The sequence below is a fragment of the Diadema antillarum genome, unplaced genomic scaffold (genome assembly GCF_040938485.1).
Source record: "Diadema antillarum isolate AM-2024a unplaced genomic scaffold, OU_Dant_1.0 seq00001139_RagTag, whole genome shotgun sequence".
NCBI classification, from domain to species: domain Eukaryota; kingdom Metazoa; phylum Echinodermata; class Echinoidea; order Diadematoida; family Diadematidae; genus Diadema; species Diadema antillarum.
This window is the reverse complement of record NW_027271951.1, coordinates 467,173-486,301: the sequence shown is the minus strand read 5'-3', so window position 1 is coordinate 486,301 and position 19,129 is coordinate 467,173.

Genomic DNA, 19,129 nt, shown 5'->3' with positions numbered 1-19,129 from the left:
ACCTCACAGTCGCGTACTGGTGTCTCTCATGAATCACGTTCCAGGCCTGTGCGCACCAACCCGAGCAAGCAGCATGGGCGACCAGCTGATGGACAACCATTTGTGAGAAGGTCTACCCGCCGGAGACGTGAGCCAAAAAACCTGGCTGATTCATGAAGTATTAATGGTTAATGCATGCTTTCAAAATCACAATATTCATAAACAGGAGAAATATTGAAAGAAAATAACTCTAAAGAGATTTGAGTTTAATAGGACTGTTTCTTCAATAAGAGTGAACTATTATTTCAATTTACTTGGAGCATATTTGTCAATGGACGCTGGAGCAGTATGATGAAACAAGACTGTTATTGCATCCTGAAGCTTGAACAGAATGGAAAGGAAGAAATGTGATATGTACTCATATGGACATGCATGTTTTCTTACATATCACAAATTATCATAAACATTTGATGGACTGATTTGGACTTATTTGCAAAGAACATTTGGACTTATTTGCAAAGAGCATTTGTGGTTATTCTGATTTTGTTCATAATTCATGATTTTGTTTATAAATGTACATGAACATGTACATACACTGTAAGTTGAAAGTAAAATTTATTGATGTATTATTTTGTTATACTTATAGATGCCAGTGTTTTTGGAAAGACATTATGCCAAAATTAGAACACATGAAAATGCTTAAAAGCTGTAAGCATATTAAGTTATTGTTGTATAAAAATATGTTGTTTTTGGCATGCAGAAAACTTCTTAAGTCTTTTTGGGTGAATTGCATGAATCATTTGCAGAAAGTACTGCTTTATACACGTATGTATCAAGGGCATATCATGCAAACCGAATAAGGACAAGTTGTTTTTAAAATGTCTGTTTTGATAGTTTGTAGCATGTTAGTAGTTTGGCAGATGTTGGAAGCCAAATGTACTTTTTGGAGTATTGGAGAAAGTGTTAACTTTTATTGTAAAATGCTTATTATTATTAGGTATTAGCAACACATGGCTAAACATACAGTTTTGAAATAGATGGATAATAATCAGCATAATTTGTAAAAAACTGAGGAACCCATTCTTATCTAGAGATGTTCATTTTCTCATTTTGAAGTACATGATATACGTCATTTCATTCTGTTTATTTTGCACGTTTTCAAAAGGGGGAGGATGTGACATTATGTACTATGTGTTAAATCTCACACTATAATGTTTATTCATGTAGAGGGCAGCACAACATATACTGTAATAAAGCCACAGACCATGGCACTTTGTTTCTGTTATATCCATTCTAAGAACCCGTCTTTTATTCTTGTAAGAGCTGCAAAGCAAGAATGTTTCAAAAAGTTCTACCTTGCAGTCAGCGTACTTAACACCAATTCGTATCTCCGAACGAGCATACAATTGCAAATAACAAACAGCTGAAATTCACTCAACAGATATTCCACATATCCAACCGCTAGCAGGCTAGTACCTTGTCAAAAGCATACCAGAATGCAAGCAATATGAAATGACAGAGTTCACTTTACAGACATTCCACATACCAAGCATGCCTTGTCAATAAGCATACTAGAGCTGTATCTCCCAATGAGCATGCAATTAATTTGGGACTGTACAAACCCAACACTACAATCTACCAAACATGCCTATACCAGGCAACACCAAGGGCGTAACCTTGCAATAGAATAACACTCCGCACAGACTGACTCGTGCACGCAAACCCCGAGTCTGTCAAACTGCCTCTAACCGGCAATACCAAGGGCGTAACCTTGAAAAAGGAGTAAAACTCCACATAGACTCATGCACACAAACCCGAATCTATCAAACATGCATATAACATGCAACACCAAGGGCGTAACCTTGAGAACGGAGCAACACTCCACACAGATTCAATACCCGAATCCACATCACACATGTGCCTCTAGTAGGCAACACCAAGGGCATAACCTTGGGGAGAAAAAACTTCAATCAAACTGTCACGTAAGGCGACATACTCGTACGATTCACACTGGGGTAATGTTTCCGATCAAACATACGAAACACTTATCATATCGACAATAATAACATGCAATATATGACGGTAATGCGTACGATTGAGCAATGAAACTTCAATCATGAATCAAACACGAACATCGCATTTAAGCCTAAAGCATGTTAAAAGAGTATCTGAATAACTTTTTCTAATCAGGTAGCAGTGTCTCGGTGGGACCTCCAAATTGTCACGTAAGTGACTTTTTTTTTCTTCTGCTACTCTGAAACCGAAAGAACGGAAATTCAAACTGTTTGCATGCGGTTATGTTCGACTTTAATCTTTCAAATCTTTGTAGCTTTCTCGTTCACAGCATATAACAATACACTGGGCATAAAAGATAGTCGGAAACAAATTATGAATACATAACTGGGTTATCTTGGATGACTTGAACCGGTGATCCCCTCAGCTTGGCTCAGTCGTCATCGATGCCGGATACACTCGTCGTCGACCTCGGCACAGTCGCTTGGCTTGTCTCTTGGAAGCACCCCTTGACTTGGCCACTCAGCTAGACGCTACCCTATCGGCGGTCCTCTCAGCTCCTCGGCCTTCACTAGTCCCTGCAATCACGCAGACTCCTGCCTTGACCCGTGATGCCCGAGCTCAAGCGACGACGAGCAGGCAAATGGAGATTGAGCTCCGTACCAAAGTTCGGATCATAACTGTCCAAGTTCAGTTTGTATCAGCAGCTGGAGCTCGCATCTCACCGACGTGGAAAACCCCCAGAAGAACGACTGCTGCCTAAGCGGAGATCTATGCTGGATGTCTGATTAAAGTGTTTCTCCCCGATCCCCTATATTCATCAGCTTTTTATTAACTCCCCTAGCCATAGAGATTAACACTAAAGTCCCTTACACTCCCATACACTTGCTTTTTCATGCCTTTCCCACACTAAAGAAATCATCCAATCATCGTGCTTAAATATAGCCCTATTGAAACTCTACACAATATGTCTAGCCATCGTCTAAGGGTGCGTTTATCAACTCCTTTTCTCGGCAGAAACAGGTTATCCAAACAGCTTTCAAGGAATTTTTACGAGTTGATAAACGCAAAGCTGTTTTGATAGCCCTTTAGGAAAGCCTTTTACGAAAGGGTGCGTTTATCAACTCTCTTTTCTCGGCAGAAACAGGTTATCCAAACAGCTTTCGAGGAATTTTCGGGAGTTGATAAACGCAAAGCTGTTTTGAAACCCCTTTAGGAAAGCCTTTTCGAAAGCCCGAAATTTGTGACGATCCAAACAGGTTTCCTAAACAGGTTATCAGAAACCTGTTTGTAAAAGCCTTTCGAAGTTGATAAACGCAAAGCTGTTTTGAAAGCCCTTTAGGTCGCCCTATACTGCGGTTGCGTAACCATGCGTTTCCAGTTTCTGAAAAGACGCGCGCCACGTAAAGTGCACACGAGAACGTGTACACAGGTGTATACATACAGCTGTGTGTAATGCACGCATAATTATGCTTGAACAAGGAGATGTTTCTCTCACCAACAAGGTTTGAGAAATAAAGTAACAACAGTCTCATTCCCTTTGATCCCATGTCTCATGCCGCTACTCAGAAATATTTGAAGTATGTGCTAAACTGGAGCTGCCTCACAGATAGGAAGATAATTGATTCATGTGGCATTGTATCATGACTCCTCACTCTCAAAGGAAGATATGTCTTTATGATGGTAATTGCTTTTCGCCGTCCCTTCTTAGAAAACAAGCGGCACATTAATAGTACAGGCAGTCAGGGCTTTGGAAAGGGCTCTCGAAAGGGCTATGGAAAGGGCTATGGAAAGGGCTATCGAAAGTTGATAAACGCAGCCGACGAAAACAAGCGGCACATTAATAGTACAGGGAGTGGACAGGGCTTTCGAAAGGGCTATGGAAAGGGCTTTCGAAAGGGCTATGGAAAAAGGGCTATGGAAAGGGCTATGGAAAGGGCGAAAGGGCTTTCGAAAGTCGTTTAAACTGGGGAAAGTTGATAAACGCAGCCTAAGACTGCTGTTACACAACATCTTTACTCATGAACTTGAACAATAAACTACAACCAACACCCTAGTGACACTGACATAGCTGAGTCTCGACTGAGCTAGAGAACATTCCTAGCCACCACCTGGATGGGAGCTATTACATAACACCTCTATTCACTCAATTTCTATAGTCTGAGTTAATACATAATATTGCAAACCGGGGATGCTGTTGCCATGCTATTTCTTAACTTTTGTTTTGTCTCATTTCATATGACTGCTCTGTCTGAATTTGACTGATCTAGACATGCTATTACTATGCCAGTTTATTCTTTTACTTTTACTTTGTCTCATTTAATGTAAATTTCCAGACAGTCAGTCTCTTGTAGTTTGACCTAGTGGCTTTCTAGGACAGCTTTAAAGCTCTAAATCTTTACAAATTCAAACAGACTCGATTTTACTTCACTGGCAAAATCAAAGATAAATTTCTCTCCTGACAATCATCCTTGGACCAAGTTTGGTGAAAGCTGCTTCATCTAGTTTTGAGTATCACGTAAAAAGATAAATTTTTAGGATTTGACCTTGATCTTTGACTTTTGACCTCTGTCCGATTTCACTAAAAAATTAATCAATTGTCCCACCATACATCATCCTTGAACAAAGTTCGGTGAAATTTGCTTGATCCAGTCTTGAGTTATCGCATAAACAGGTCATGATTTGACCATGACCTTTGGTCGATTTCACCGAAAATCTAATCAAGTAATTGCCCCACCATACTTTATACTTGGACCAAGTTTGGTAAAATTCCAGTCAATATTACTCAAGTTATCGCATAAACGAATGCGGACGGATGTACGGACGGACGGACAACCCGAAAACATGATGCCTCCGGCACCACTTCGTGGCGGAAGCATAAAAAATGAAAAGGACCGAAAGGGGGAGGGGATATCCCCCTCCCACGTGAGAGATTTTTTTTTTCATTGTCCAGAATTGAAATTCTGCAATCTGGTGCACACTTTGGATAAGATATTTCGACAGTTTTCTATCAAAAAATGCAAGAAATTTTCCTCATTTCGGGAATCATTGGAGATCAAAATGATATGTTTGCCCATCCCCCCGTCCGCGTCCTCGTCCTCCAGGATCGACGCCTCTGCATCCGAGGGTGCTTTTGCAGTTTTAGAATTCAGATGAATATATTTTGTCGTAAACACATTTATGATGTAATCTGGAAAAATTTCAATCCCAGAATTGTATACTATTTTTTTTGAGGGGGGGGGGAACCCTCCGTTTATTGAAAGTATCTAGATATCTCCTCCCACCCACGGAACTTTTGAATTTTTTAAAACTGAAGTAACAGACCTGGTGCACACTTTAGATGAAACATTTTAAAATCTGTCAATCTATGGAAATGTAGGACGTTCAATTTTGACGGGAAATGTTAAAATCATGTACTTCAATGGTATTACGTACCGATGGTATATAGGTGAACTGAATGTATAACACAAGGCAAGTGCCATAATGTGTCTCGCCCATTCGCGTACAAGAAATTGTAGGCGAATGGGATAAAGCAGATAAAAAAAAGAGATATAACAGATAAAAATAGATATAAAAGGGTAAAAAATTTGTGGCAAAAAAGAAACATGCCATAAAAACTTAACACTGGGCCCTTAAAGTTCGCTAACCCCTGCCTGTGACCTTTGACCTTGTGGTGACTATCCACTCCCCAAGGGACATCTACCATCCAAGTTTGGTCACAAACGGACCTATGGATCAAAAGTTATGACCCATAATAGAAACGCGCCATAAAAAAATAACATTGGGCTCTAAAAGTTTGTTGACCCATGCTTGTGACCTTTGACCTTGTGGTGACCATCCACTCCCCAAGGGACATCTACCATCCAAGTTTAGTCACAAATGGAGTTATGGATAAAAAATTATGACCCATAATAGAAAAGCGCCATAAAACCTTAACATTGGGCTCTAAAAGTTTGTTGACAAATGCTTGTGACCTTTGACCTTGTGGTGACCATCCACTCCCAAAGGGACATCTACCATCCAAGTTTAGTCACAAATGGAGTTATGGATCAAAAATTATGACCCATAATAGAAATGCGCCATAAAAAACTTAACATTGGGCTCTAAAAGTTTGTTGACCCCTACTTGTTACCTTTGACCTTGTTATGATCATCCACTCCCCAAAGGACATCTACCATCCAAGTTTGGTCACAAACGAACCTACGGATCAAAAGTTATGACCCATAATAGAAATGCGCCATAAAAACTTAACATTGGGCTCTAAAAGTTCGTTTACCCATGCTTGTGACCTTTGACCTTGTGGTGACCATCCACTCCCCAAGGGACATCTACCATCCAAGTTTGGTCACAAACGAACCTATGGATCAAAAGTTATGACCCATAATAGAAATGCGCCATAAAAACTTAACATTGGGCTCTAAAAGTCCGTTGACCCCCGCTTGTGACCTTTGATCTTGTTATGATCATCCACTCCCCAAGGGACATCTACCATCCAAGTTTGGTCACAAACGAACCTATTGATCAAAAGTTATGACCCATAATAGAAACGCACCATAAAAACTTAACATTGGGCCCTAAAGTTCATTGACCCCTGCCTGTGAGCTTTGACCTTGAGGTGACCTTCATAATTATAAGATGTGAAACTTTGTATGACCCCTCTTCCCTCGAAGTTTGATTGCAATTGAAGCCCAGAGTAAAGAGTTATTGAAGTTTTTGTAGCGTTACGGACAGACGACGGACGGACGGACGGACGATGGACGGACGGACGGATGACGGACGGACGGACGGACGGACGACGGGCGGACAGACGCCGCAGGCGATCCCTTAGTCTCCCCTCACCTCCGGTGGGCTCGACAAAAACTGCTCATGAACCTTTACCGCTTTCATTTTCTTGTAAGCCCCACAACAGACTTTCTTTGAGGGGACATGATTTTACTTTGCTTATGAGCCCCCACCCCTCCCTTCCCCAAAGGAAGGAGGGGGGGGGGGGGGAGTTGAAGCCTCAAAAGTCCCTAACAAACTCGATCTGGAATTTGTTATCTTCTTCTGTCGAACCGAAAAAGATAGAGGTAAGTGAACTATATAGACATTAATGACTGAAATGTCATGTTTGATTTTGGCGGATCCAGGCGTGCCCTGATTGGGAGGGGGAGGGGGAGGGGGAGGGTGAGGGGAAGGGGGATTTATAACAATTTCTGTATCTCCTTGAAAATCTATGACGGATTTCCACCAAACTTGGCAGATAGCATCTTTATGGTAATATGATCTTAGTTTATTATATTAAGCACCCCCAACCACCGACACTAATTCATTCATACATCTCAGTCTTATTACAATCTCGGCAACGTTACGCCACTGTCGTTCTCTCAAAACCACTGAACCAATTTTCTAAGAAAAAGTGCACTATACTCAACTTCTAAACTCTTGAATGATCTCCCTGTAAGTCTTAGGACAATTTATTATATGAAATTATTTATAACAGAAATAAAGAAAAGAGCTGTATGATGGTAACAATTTATATATCTTATTTATATCCAAGAGCTAATTATGTACATTAAATATTTGCTCACAGACAGGTCTGTCAATTAATACATCACCATATCGTAAAGATGTTATCTGCCAAATTTGGTGAAAATCCGTTATAGATTTTCAAGAAGATTCAGATAAATAGTGGCAAATCCTCCTCCCCCTATCAGTATACAACCCCGGATCCGCCATAATCAAAGATGAAATTTCAGTCCTTAATGTCTTTATAGCACTTACTTAGCTCTATCTTTTTTTTTCGGTTTGACAGAAGAAGGTTAAAAAAATAATCCAGAGTTAAGAGTCAGGAATCAGGAAATTGCATCCGTTTCTCTCCATCAGGTCAAGTTTTTGTGTTAACCCTTTGAATACTCAATTCTGCAATTTCCATAGACTTTGTACAGGGACCACTCGGTTCAAGTGGCCAACAGGTTAAGTTGATTTGAAAAAAAAATTAGATCTTGTGACAAAATCGATTACAATTTTGTGGTATTATCAGCTGATTTTTGTCACATATATCACCCTAAATATATTTTTAAGAGAAAAAAAAAATGTTTTTCCAACAACATATATTGACTACCTGATCGTACAAACATCAATTACTGTAAACTGAATGGTGGGCATTGATAAAGGTAAGTACGCGTAAATTGCATTTTGCTTCACCATTGTTCAAACTTCAGGGCTTGAACTTCCGTTTCTTCGAACTCCTGGAATGCTCAGCATCAGGGAGGTCTCTCTTCAGAGTCCAACATTAGTCAGCCATCATGACTGCGTCCCAGCGACCCTGATACCTGGTCTACATCTCTTTCATGTCCTGATGGAATCTCTCTCCCTGCTCGTCACTCATTGAACCCAGAATCTCAGGAAACCGGTCCATATGTGAAAATAGGTAGTGCATCTTGATGCTCATGTTGCAGCCAAGGTTTCTGAAAGCAGTCAGCATGTTGTTGACAAGTTCTGCGTAGTTTCTGGCTTTAATGTTGCCAAGAAAGTTCTTCACTACCAGAACAAATGCTTTCCAAGGTTCCAGTTCCACTTCATTCATTGAGTTTTCGAACTCTGGATCTCTGATGAGCTGACGGATCTGAGGACCATCAAAGATGCCAGCTTTCTTTTTCTCCATGGACAATCCTGGAAAAGCCTGGCACAAGTAAGTGAAGCAGTCACCATTCTTGTCCAGAGCCTTAGTGAACTGCTTGATTAAGCCGAGCTTGATGTGCAGCGGTGGGAAGAGTATTCTGTCTCGGTCCACCAGAGGGTCGTTGGGGGATGACATTCCTTTCTTTGCAAGGCACCAATTCCTCTCGTACAGACAACGGCGCCCGGGGCAAGCGCGAAAATTGCGCCCCTAATTTCTGAAAAAGTGTTCAACCCCAACCCCATCCCGGTAGGGACTTTAAACAAAGTCCACATGATAATGCTTTTTCAAGCACTTTAAAGGGGTCTTTTGAGGGTGATTTAAATGTAATGAATTTTGATAAATTTTGGCGAGCGAGCGCAGCGAGCGGGCCGAAAATTTTGGTATTTCAGCTTACAAAACATGGAATTCTTGTCATTTTTTGCTAATCAAATCTTACAATTCCAATCAAGATGTAGTGACGGCCTTATAGATAACGATTTATACCAACAAACTGCATAAGGAATTTCAAAAGTAACCTAAATTAGTACGCGCGAGTTAGCCGAAATTTGTATATTTCCACGTCATCATCACGTTTTGTTCTTATCTCTTTTTTCTTTTCTTTTTTATTGATAAATTTTGGCGAGCGAGCGCAGCGAGCGAGCCGGAAATTTTTGTATTTCAGCTTACAAAACATGGAATTCTTGTCATTTTTTGCTTATCAAATCTTACAATTCTAATCAAGATATAGTTACGACCTTATAGATAACGATTTATACCAACTGAGGACTTACAATACTAGTACATGTACTCTGAATTAGTACGAGCGAGTGAGCCGAAATTTGCATATTTCCGCGTCATCATTACGTTTTGTTCTTATCTTTTTTGATTCGGTTTTTTTTCGCGCCCCCCCCATATTTTCGAAACCGTTGGCGTCCTCTCTTGATCCAATCGGCGATCGCTTCAGAACGAAAGAAATTGCAGCCGCTGCTCCGTGTAACATTTTTCTGCTTAATATAAAATGACATGTGTGAACACAATAGACATTGTCATTTTGTGCGCGTCATCGTCACGTTTTGTTCTTATCTTCTTCTTTTCTTCTTTTTTTTTTGATAAATTTTGGCGAGCGAGCGCAGCGAGCGAGCCGAAAATTTTTGTATTTCAGCTTACAAAACATTGAATTCTTGTCATTTTTTGCTTATTTAATCTTACAATCCTAATCAAGATAATAGTGACGGCCTTATAGATAACGATTTATACCAACAAACTGTGGATTTGAAAAAAAAATACTCTAAATTGTACGAGCGAGTGAGCCGAAATTTGCACATTTCCTCGTCATCATTACGTTTTGTTCTTATCTTGCTTGATTTTTTTGCGCCCCCTTCCCCCCCCCCCCCCCGTATGTTCGACACCGTTGGCGCATTCTTTTGATCCAATTGGCGATCGCTTCAGAACGAAAGAAATTGTAGCCGCTGCTCCGTGAAACATTTTGCTTGCTAAGTATAAAATGACTGGTGTGTGAACACAATAGACATTGTCATTTTGTCCGCGTCATCATCACGTTTTGTTCTTACCTTCTTTATTTATATAAATTTTGGCGAGCGAACGCAGCGAGCGAGCCGAAAATTTTTGTATTTCAGCGGACAGAACATGGAATTCTTGTGTGAACACAATAAACATTGTCATTTTGTACGCGTCCAGTCCTTCTTCGTGTAATGCTGAGCACGGTCCCTACTATTCCACATACACAGAAAAGATGGGTACTTGGTGAAGCCACTCTGTTGTCCCAACAAAAAGTTCACCATCTTCAGGTCAACACAAATAAACCACTTATGCTGATCATAACCAATTTTCTCCAGCACATACTTCACCGCTTCATACTTCTCCTTCAATGTAGTTGAGTGAGCGATGGAAGATTTCAAGGTTTTTGTGACTACAAACTGATCCCTTTTCGACATAATCACCCAGAACTATCGGACCCGAATACTTTTTGTCATTAAAATAAACATTTCCAATCAAAACAATTAATCAAAATGGCATTTTACCCCCACCGACTTCTTCTAAAATGCTCCAAACATGCGTTAATGTGAACAAAAACGTAAAAACGACATGTGGCCGTAGCTCAAAAACTTGACCTGATTGAGCAAAACCAATGTGATTTTTGGATTCAGCGCATCAGGTTTACCCTAAATCAGCTGAAAAAACGCAGACAACAAATTTGTTGTTGACCAGTGTAATTGGTTAGAGGGTACCTTGAATACATATTTTGTGATACATGCTATATAGGTTAAAAAACATTCCATAAGATTGCTCTGTCAACGAAATTACGTAATTATTTGCGTTGTGTACCAATTCGAATTACTATACACGACGTAATTCCGAGTCTCGACATTAAGTGTCGGCGGTTTGGGGGGGGGGGGTCATTTAACAATTTAAGATCATATCTCCATATCGTAAAGATGCTATATGGCAAGAGTGGTGGAAATCCGTCATAATTTCTTTCAAGAAGATACAGAAAATGTAATAAATCCAAAACCTTCCCGTCACCCCCCCCCAATGCTGATTCTGCCGTAATCAAACATGAATTTTTTTTAATTTTTTATTCTAAAAGTTAGCACTATCTTTTTCGGTTCGACAGAAGTAGATAACAGATTCCAGAGTTTAGGAACTTTTTGAGGGTTCACCCCCCTTTGGTTTACAAATGGCTGTGACATCTAAAAACAAAGTAAAACAATGCAATCCTAATAAAAGGTGGGTCCCATCTTTTATTAGATCGCTCTGTTTTTGACATCTCAGCCATTTCAAAACCAATTTTTATTAAACAAATATTGAATCCTAAATTGGAATCAAATGCTCTTTCATATCATAAAAGATTTCTCATTATCTCACCAAAAAATGTTAGAAACCTGAAGTTAGGTCTCAATCAAAACTATACGATCCCTTGAACATGGCCAGGGAGCTGGGCCGCTTGTACGTGCACCGTGACACATCACTGAACATCTAACGAACAATTTCATTGGTTGATTTAACGTCGCTTCGCTTCGCTAGTCGTTGAGCAGTAATTCGGAATTACGTCGTGTAGTAATTATTTACAACACAACGTAATTACTTGCGTCGCGTAGTAATTGGAATCGTTTAATTCAGAATTACGTCGTGTAGTAATTCGAATTGCTACATGACGCAAATAATTACGTCGCGTAGTTATTCGAATTGCAACACGACGTAATTATTTACGTCGTGTAGCATATGGGAATTGCAACACGACACTAATAAATTCGGAATTACGTGGTGTAGTTACTCGAATTACGACACGACGCAAATTTTACGTCGCGCAGTAATTCGAATTACTACGCGACGTAATTATTTATGTCGTGTCGTAATTCGAATTACTACGCGACGTACATTCATGATTTTGATGGGCTCCTGCTTCCATACATCTCGGGAATTGCTTGGGGGACAAATGATTTGTCTGCCCCAAACATTTCCGGCTTACTTCGTTTCATCGGGTGATCGCGTTCGGGTCGGGTGGGTCGCGATACACGACCTTTCGTAGATTATATGCCCTAATTAGTTCATGGGCCGAGACCCGAAAAATGGGTTGTTGGTACCACCTGAGGTGGCAAATCCTTTTTGGTGTCAGCTTGTTTGTCGGGCATAGATATGCTCATCAAGCTATGATAGCATTTCCAAATGAGTAGTTTAGTCATAATAAATTGTGTCTTCCGTATGTCCACAGGTGTTCTGTTGTAAACGCGGTGCGCTTAGTCTTTATTGAAGGCAGCGAAGGAAATATCCAAAGGGTTATGATGTCCACAGCTGTCACGCGGTGCGCTTAGTCTTTATCTAGACCAATGTACCGTTATCATATCTAAAGTTCCTCATGAAAGGGATTATCTATACTGTTTTTATACTACCCTCTCAACAAATACATCACTTTTAAACAAAAATCACTCTGTTCATTTACAATACTATTCATTATAATGTATTGTACTGTACCGGTACATTGTTTTTGCATTATCTTTTATTGTTGGCTGGAAATAAAGCGACACTGGCGTGGTGTTAGCGTTTTTACAGTAGCGTTTTCGCCGGAAAATGAAAAGTATTTGAAAAATACGGTAAAATTCACGAGGATTTTTTTTTTGGTTGTTGTTGTTGTTTTTAGATAAAAGGATATACACTGTATCATAAGCTTTGGATATTCCCTTCGCCGTCTGGAATAGAGACTAAGCGCTGTGGACATCATAACCTTTGGATATTCCCTTCGCGGCCTTGAATAAAGACTAAGCGCACCGCGTTTACAACAGAACACCTGTGAACACAGCTCTATGGAATAATACAGAAGACAGTGCTCTTCTTTGTATAGCGGTTAGTTTCGATTCAGAAGTACAGGGATATAACAACGAGACCAAATTGGTTAAAAATTCATTTATTATGACTAAGCTACTCATTTGGAAATGCTATCATAGCTTGATAAGCATATCTATGCCCGACAAACAAAATGGCACCAAAAAGGTTTTGCCACCTCAGGTGGTACCAATATCTGGCCTGGCCCATGGACTAAATATACGAAGGGTTGGGTGGAGCACTTGAGAATTAGACCCCTATTATTTACGAAGTATCGGGTACAGCTTACCCGAATCTTCGAGAAAAAGCCAGGGCAAATTTACGAACGTTCGCGTGTTTTATCTCCGAATACGCGATTGTATTCCTATGTTTTTACTCTGAGAAAATTATCACAAGCGTTTGTATACAAGGCTAGCAGCACATAATGCTCGCCGTGCATAACTATGGCAAAGCGATACGCTTGCGTGCGATAAAGTGATAACCTTTCAATGAACGGCCATTTATATTGTACAGTATGTGCGGCGAAAGTTTTAGTCTTCTCTACTCGTGGATTACAACGATCTGGTCCTTCCTGTTCTATCTGAACATCTTGACAACATCGTTATCGGCATTATCGTGATTTCTGTCTCCGCTCATTTCTTCACTGCTGGTGACAGCTAGACCACCTCCATGGACTTTATTGGGCTGAATCGTGATATCGGTCCCCTCTGAGCTCTGTGCGTGTGTCTTTACCATGTGCAAAGTCTATGGAGGTTGATAGCAGTCACCGGCTGCCGCTGCGGCATGACGAAATACAAATTATGTACACTTGTACGTGTAACTGAATGGCGGTGAATGGAGTGGGGACCTATTTCCGGATAAATGTCCTTTATTGTACAAAACCACATAGTATCATTTATGGAGACATGATTCTTTCAGATCACTGCGAATACTTGTGTTGTTTGACTGAAAAGATGGAATTCTTTTCAGATATGATCAGAATCTAGTTACCGGTGCATGAAAGAATCCCTTTAAAATTTGATAAGATTGTGAAACCTTTTTAATCCCTTTTTGAAATATTATTCAGAACTGATTAGTTTGTTTGGTTGGTCAAAGTAGACTCACAGAACTCTGATTAATTGGTTCAGTTCATGTTATCTGCTTTACCACGTATATTCTATGTTTGTCGACCTTATAGACTGTGAAAAATGCAAACTTTGGGATTGAATGAGCATAGATTCTGTGTACGTACGTGATTTTGTTGCAAACATTTTTAACATAATTTAGCCATGTCCATATCTATATACATGTATCTGGTTGCCATAGCGAGCGTACACTGACACAAAGTTTTGCGTGTTTTCAATATTGTTCCATAGGACCTAATAGATGATGAAATGGGGGTTTCTTGGCTGTAATGTGCTTATTTAGCAAAATAGTAAGTAAGTACGGCCGTTAATGGCCTTGAAATGTTTTTTTATTACTATTTGCTTTATTTTCATGTGACATACATGTAAGCATCAAACCATAGATGTCTAATAGAGATAATTGGAAAAAACGACATTTTTCAAAGATGTACCATCTTATGGATACTTTGCGTCATTTTGACCCAACTTCAAAAAAGTTTTGCCTCAGAGTATCACCTCTCTATCATAATATCAATCTGCAAACTCAAAATTCTTATATCATGGAAATGTAGTGAAATGTGAAACTATTATGTGTACATAGTTTGTACTATACTTCCGCATACCCAAAGTGTATAAAGAGGGTATCTAGTCCTAAAAAATTATTTTCCTAAAATTTTGAGGGGTGAATATTTCCACAGTATAAAAATTTGTGGGGTGAATATTTCCACAGTATAAAAAAGTATATTACTTTAAATTTGGAATGCGCAATGATTTATATGTATATTTATGTAAGACACACTTTGTGTTATTTTCATAAGGCGCTGCCATGGCAACGGTATAACTATAATTGATATATATGGAGTGAATTAGAAAAAAACATACATTGGGATCATGTTGATTGGGATATGTATAAAGGTGATACTTTTTGGTGAATATAATGATGCAGGAAACGATAGTAATGAATATACTTATGTGTTGAATAATTGTATTAAAAGTGATATAAAATGTATATTACTATTTTTTGTATAGTTGTAAATGTGGATCGGGTTAATGTATTATGGTGTTATGGTATGTATGCCAGGGCTTGACATTCACGATGGCCCCGTGGCCCGGGGCCACCAAAAAAGCACGTTGGACCACCAAAATTTCAGAAATGAAGATTTTGGTGTCCCGATCGGGACACCAAAAAAAAAAAAAAGTCGGATGTTGGCCTTTTACTTTTGGAAATTGACAGCGGTAACAATCGGCTCCGTAAGATGCCAGAATAAATGTCAGATGCTAGCTTTTAATTTTGGAAGTGAATAACGGTGATATTCCACTCCGTAGCGATACTAAAATAAATGTCGGATGTTTGCTTATACTTTTGGAAATGAATAACGGTAAGATTCAGCTCCGTAGGAAGCTAAAATTAATGTCAGATATTTGATTTTACGTTTGGAAATGAATAAGGATAACATTCGGCTCCGGAAGATGCTGAAATGAATGTTGAATGCATGCTTTGACGTTTTATTCGGAAGTTAATAGCAGTAATACTCTTCTCCGCACGATGCTAAAATAAATGTCGGATATTTGCTTTTACATTTCGAAATGAATAACAGTAACATTCAGCGGCGTTTGACGGTAAAACAAATGCCTGATGTCTGCTTTGACGTTCAAAAATGAAAAACAGTATAACATTCGGTTTCGTACGATGGTAAGATAATCGTCAGATGATTTATTTCACTTTCGGAAGTGGACAGCAATAACATTCGGCTCCGTATGATAATAAAATAGATGTCGGATGTTTGCTCTTAAATTTGGAAATGAATAACGGTAGTATTCTGCTCCGGACGATGCTAAAATAAATAACGAATTATTGCTCTTACATTTAGAAATAATCAACGGTGTCAATCGGCTCAGTTAGACGCTAAAATAAAAAGCGGATATTTGCTTTCACGTTCGGAAATGAATAAGGATAACATTCAGCTCCGTATGATGCTAAAATGAAATTTCAGTTGTTTGCTTTTACATTTGAAATGATTAACGGTGCAGCATTCGGCTGCCGTAAAATATTAGTAAATTAATGATTGCTTTTATATACAAGCAGAAATGAATAACGGTAACTTTCGGCTCTTTACAATGCCAAAACAAAATGTCGAATGTTTACCAATATCTGCAATGCTCCCACTTTAAAATTTCAAATGTAAGTTTTGACCACTTAATATAGGCATAAACTTTTAAAATAATCTATAAGCCCATTTGCTAAATCTTAGAACTCAGAATAAAGGTAATATGATTGAATTTTTAATTCATTTATTTCAGGGGACATGCCATGGGTACCTGTATCACTTCAGTAATACTTAATATTTCTTTTTCTATATGTTTTGTAGGACCGATTTAGTTTTTCTTTATTTTTTTTCGGGCCTCCAGATTTTACTTTACCAAAAAAAAAACATTAAAAAAAAATCAATCGATCGGGCCCCCAAAATAAAAGTTAGTGTGGAGCCCTGCATATGCAATATTGCATGTTAGTATGAGTTAGTTTCATTCGTATTCTGTGATATATCTGTGGTGTACCTGTAATGTATATTTAATGTTTATTTTGCTGTGATATCCGATGTACAAAGAATTTCCAGAGTGGACAATAAATCAGTCAATCAATCAATCAATCAATCAATCAATCAAATTAACAAGAATGGAGTTCGCGCGTTTTGCAATAAAACTCTTCATAATTATGTTAACGCTTATAGACTTGCTGTTTTGATCGGAAGTTTAAATATTCATATTCTCCATCCTGTAATGCTATTGTTTTATATAGCCTTAGAATTATGTTTCTGAGGATATATCATACTCTTTTATCTGTTATTGCCTTTTTTGTTCTATTTTGTGGCCTGTTTGATGTCTTTTGCTTTGATTTATTCACTGGTTTCGCCGTCCCTGATTCACCCGATACTTCGTCACTTGAATGACACTTTTTTACGTATAGTCGCGTTAAACGATCAGCCTTACGTCAAGGATTATCTGTATTAAATTGTCATTATCTTACCCCTCCTTACCCGACCCTTCGTATATAAGGGCACCTAATCTACGAAATGTCGGGTAACGCGACCACCCGACGCGAACGCGAACACCCGAAGGAACGAAGTAAGCCAACATTTCCGTAGGGGCGGGGCAAATGCTACTTTGCGCCCCCCCCCCCATAGATTCGACGCCCCTGATCATCTCTGGGTATGGCCCTAGATGTATACCCACTGAGTCATCAGAGTCATCATCGTTTCAGGAATGATTCAGAAAATTGGGGGGAGTTCAATTATGGTGGTGTAGTATTTGTTATTGTTTGTTTTCGTACACAATTTGCAAATGGTCCCGAGTTGCTCGCGTCATAGCATGTTTCAATGTAGGCCTATAGCTATACTATTTGACGTTGTCAACGTCTGGACCATACCTTATGCCGAAATTACTTTCTTCTCGAGCGAGTGAAGCGAGCGTTTCAGAAAATTACGTATACATTATCCTACAAGATAGGATACTGTTCAGCTCTGCGACCTGTCTGAAGGCGGGCGTACGACGTCATGCAATATGCTAAAATTGATACAATCGCATTTCTGCTTCCTCCATTTTTCCCCTCAAATTTCAGGGGGGATGATTGTACAGGCCATCCCCCCTCCTCCATTTCGGGGGGGGGGGGGGATGCTTTCCCCACCCCCCCCCCCGATTTACGCCCATGGTTATCGCCCATAAAAGGTATGAAGAAACCCTAAACACAAATCTGTAGTCGTGCTATCACTGGTCTGTTTATTTGGGTGCTGTTCGTTATTCCTAAGGTTCGCTATTCCGAAGGTTCGTTATTCCGAAGGTTCGTTAATCCGAAACACACAAATTCCCTATACCTAGAGGTTCGTTAATCCGAAATCTAAGGGTTCGTTAATCCGAACATTTGTGGCGTTATTCCGAAGGTTCGTTATTCCGAAGATTTGTTCATCCGAAAATGAAATTCGGAATAACGAACCTTCGGAATAACGAGCTGTAACCGTTTATTTGACCACTTTCATTGACAGATCTCATTCATATCAGGGAGACACTCAATGTTCCTTCATAATGCTCAACCTTGGAAAAAGTGCAATTTGTCATTGTTGTCTTTAAAGTCAATGTGCTCGGTCATGCATGATATTTGTCAACACAGGTACCAATGAAATGAGGAAGAGTTCCCTTTTCCTCACAACCAAAATTGCGCTCTTTATAGTTGACATCAATTTTATTATACAGTAGCCCTCTAAAGTTAAAGAAAACCAAAACCTAAAGAGAAATGTGGATTGAGTGAAAGCAGAAACATTAGAACACATCAGTAAAATTTTGAGGAAAATTGGACAAACGATGCAAAAGTTATGAATTGTTTATTTTTTGGTGTTTGAACCGCTGGATGAGGAGACTACCTGAGTTTAAGACATCATGTGTGGACAACAATTATAAAGAAAATAAGTATAAAGAAAATTAAACATGATTTCACTTTTCTAGCATAATGAAAGAGCATGTGACTAACCACTTTCAGAAAGCAGGGAGATTAATTACTACCCTTAACATGTCAGTATCAAGTTGATGGAATATGTAATTTTCATGAATAATGAATTTTTAAGGAATTCCCTTTATATATTCTTTATAGTTTCCACACATGACGTCATGAACTCTAGTAGTCTCCTCATCCAGTGGTTCCAAAACCAAAACTTTAAAAAATTCATAACTTTTACATTGATTGTCCGATTTTCCTCTACTTTTCACCATTGTGGTCTACTAATGTTGCTGCTTTCACTCAATCCACACTTCTCTTAGGGTTTTGGTTTCCTTTAAATTACATTTTTGTTATACACACTGTATACTACCTATGACCCTTTGTTCTCTATTAGTTTGAGCATCCATATGCCCCACACGAGGACTTATTGATTCTGTTTGTTTATCTGTTTTTGTCTTTCAGTAGGCTGGTAGGAAGTTGAACATTACATCTTATAACATGTTCTTGCCTATTGGAACATTTTACCGACAATGTCTGATGTGACATATTAGTGAACAACTTGAA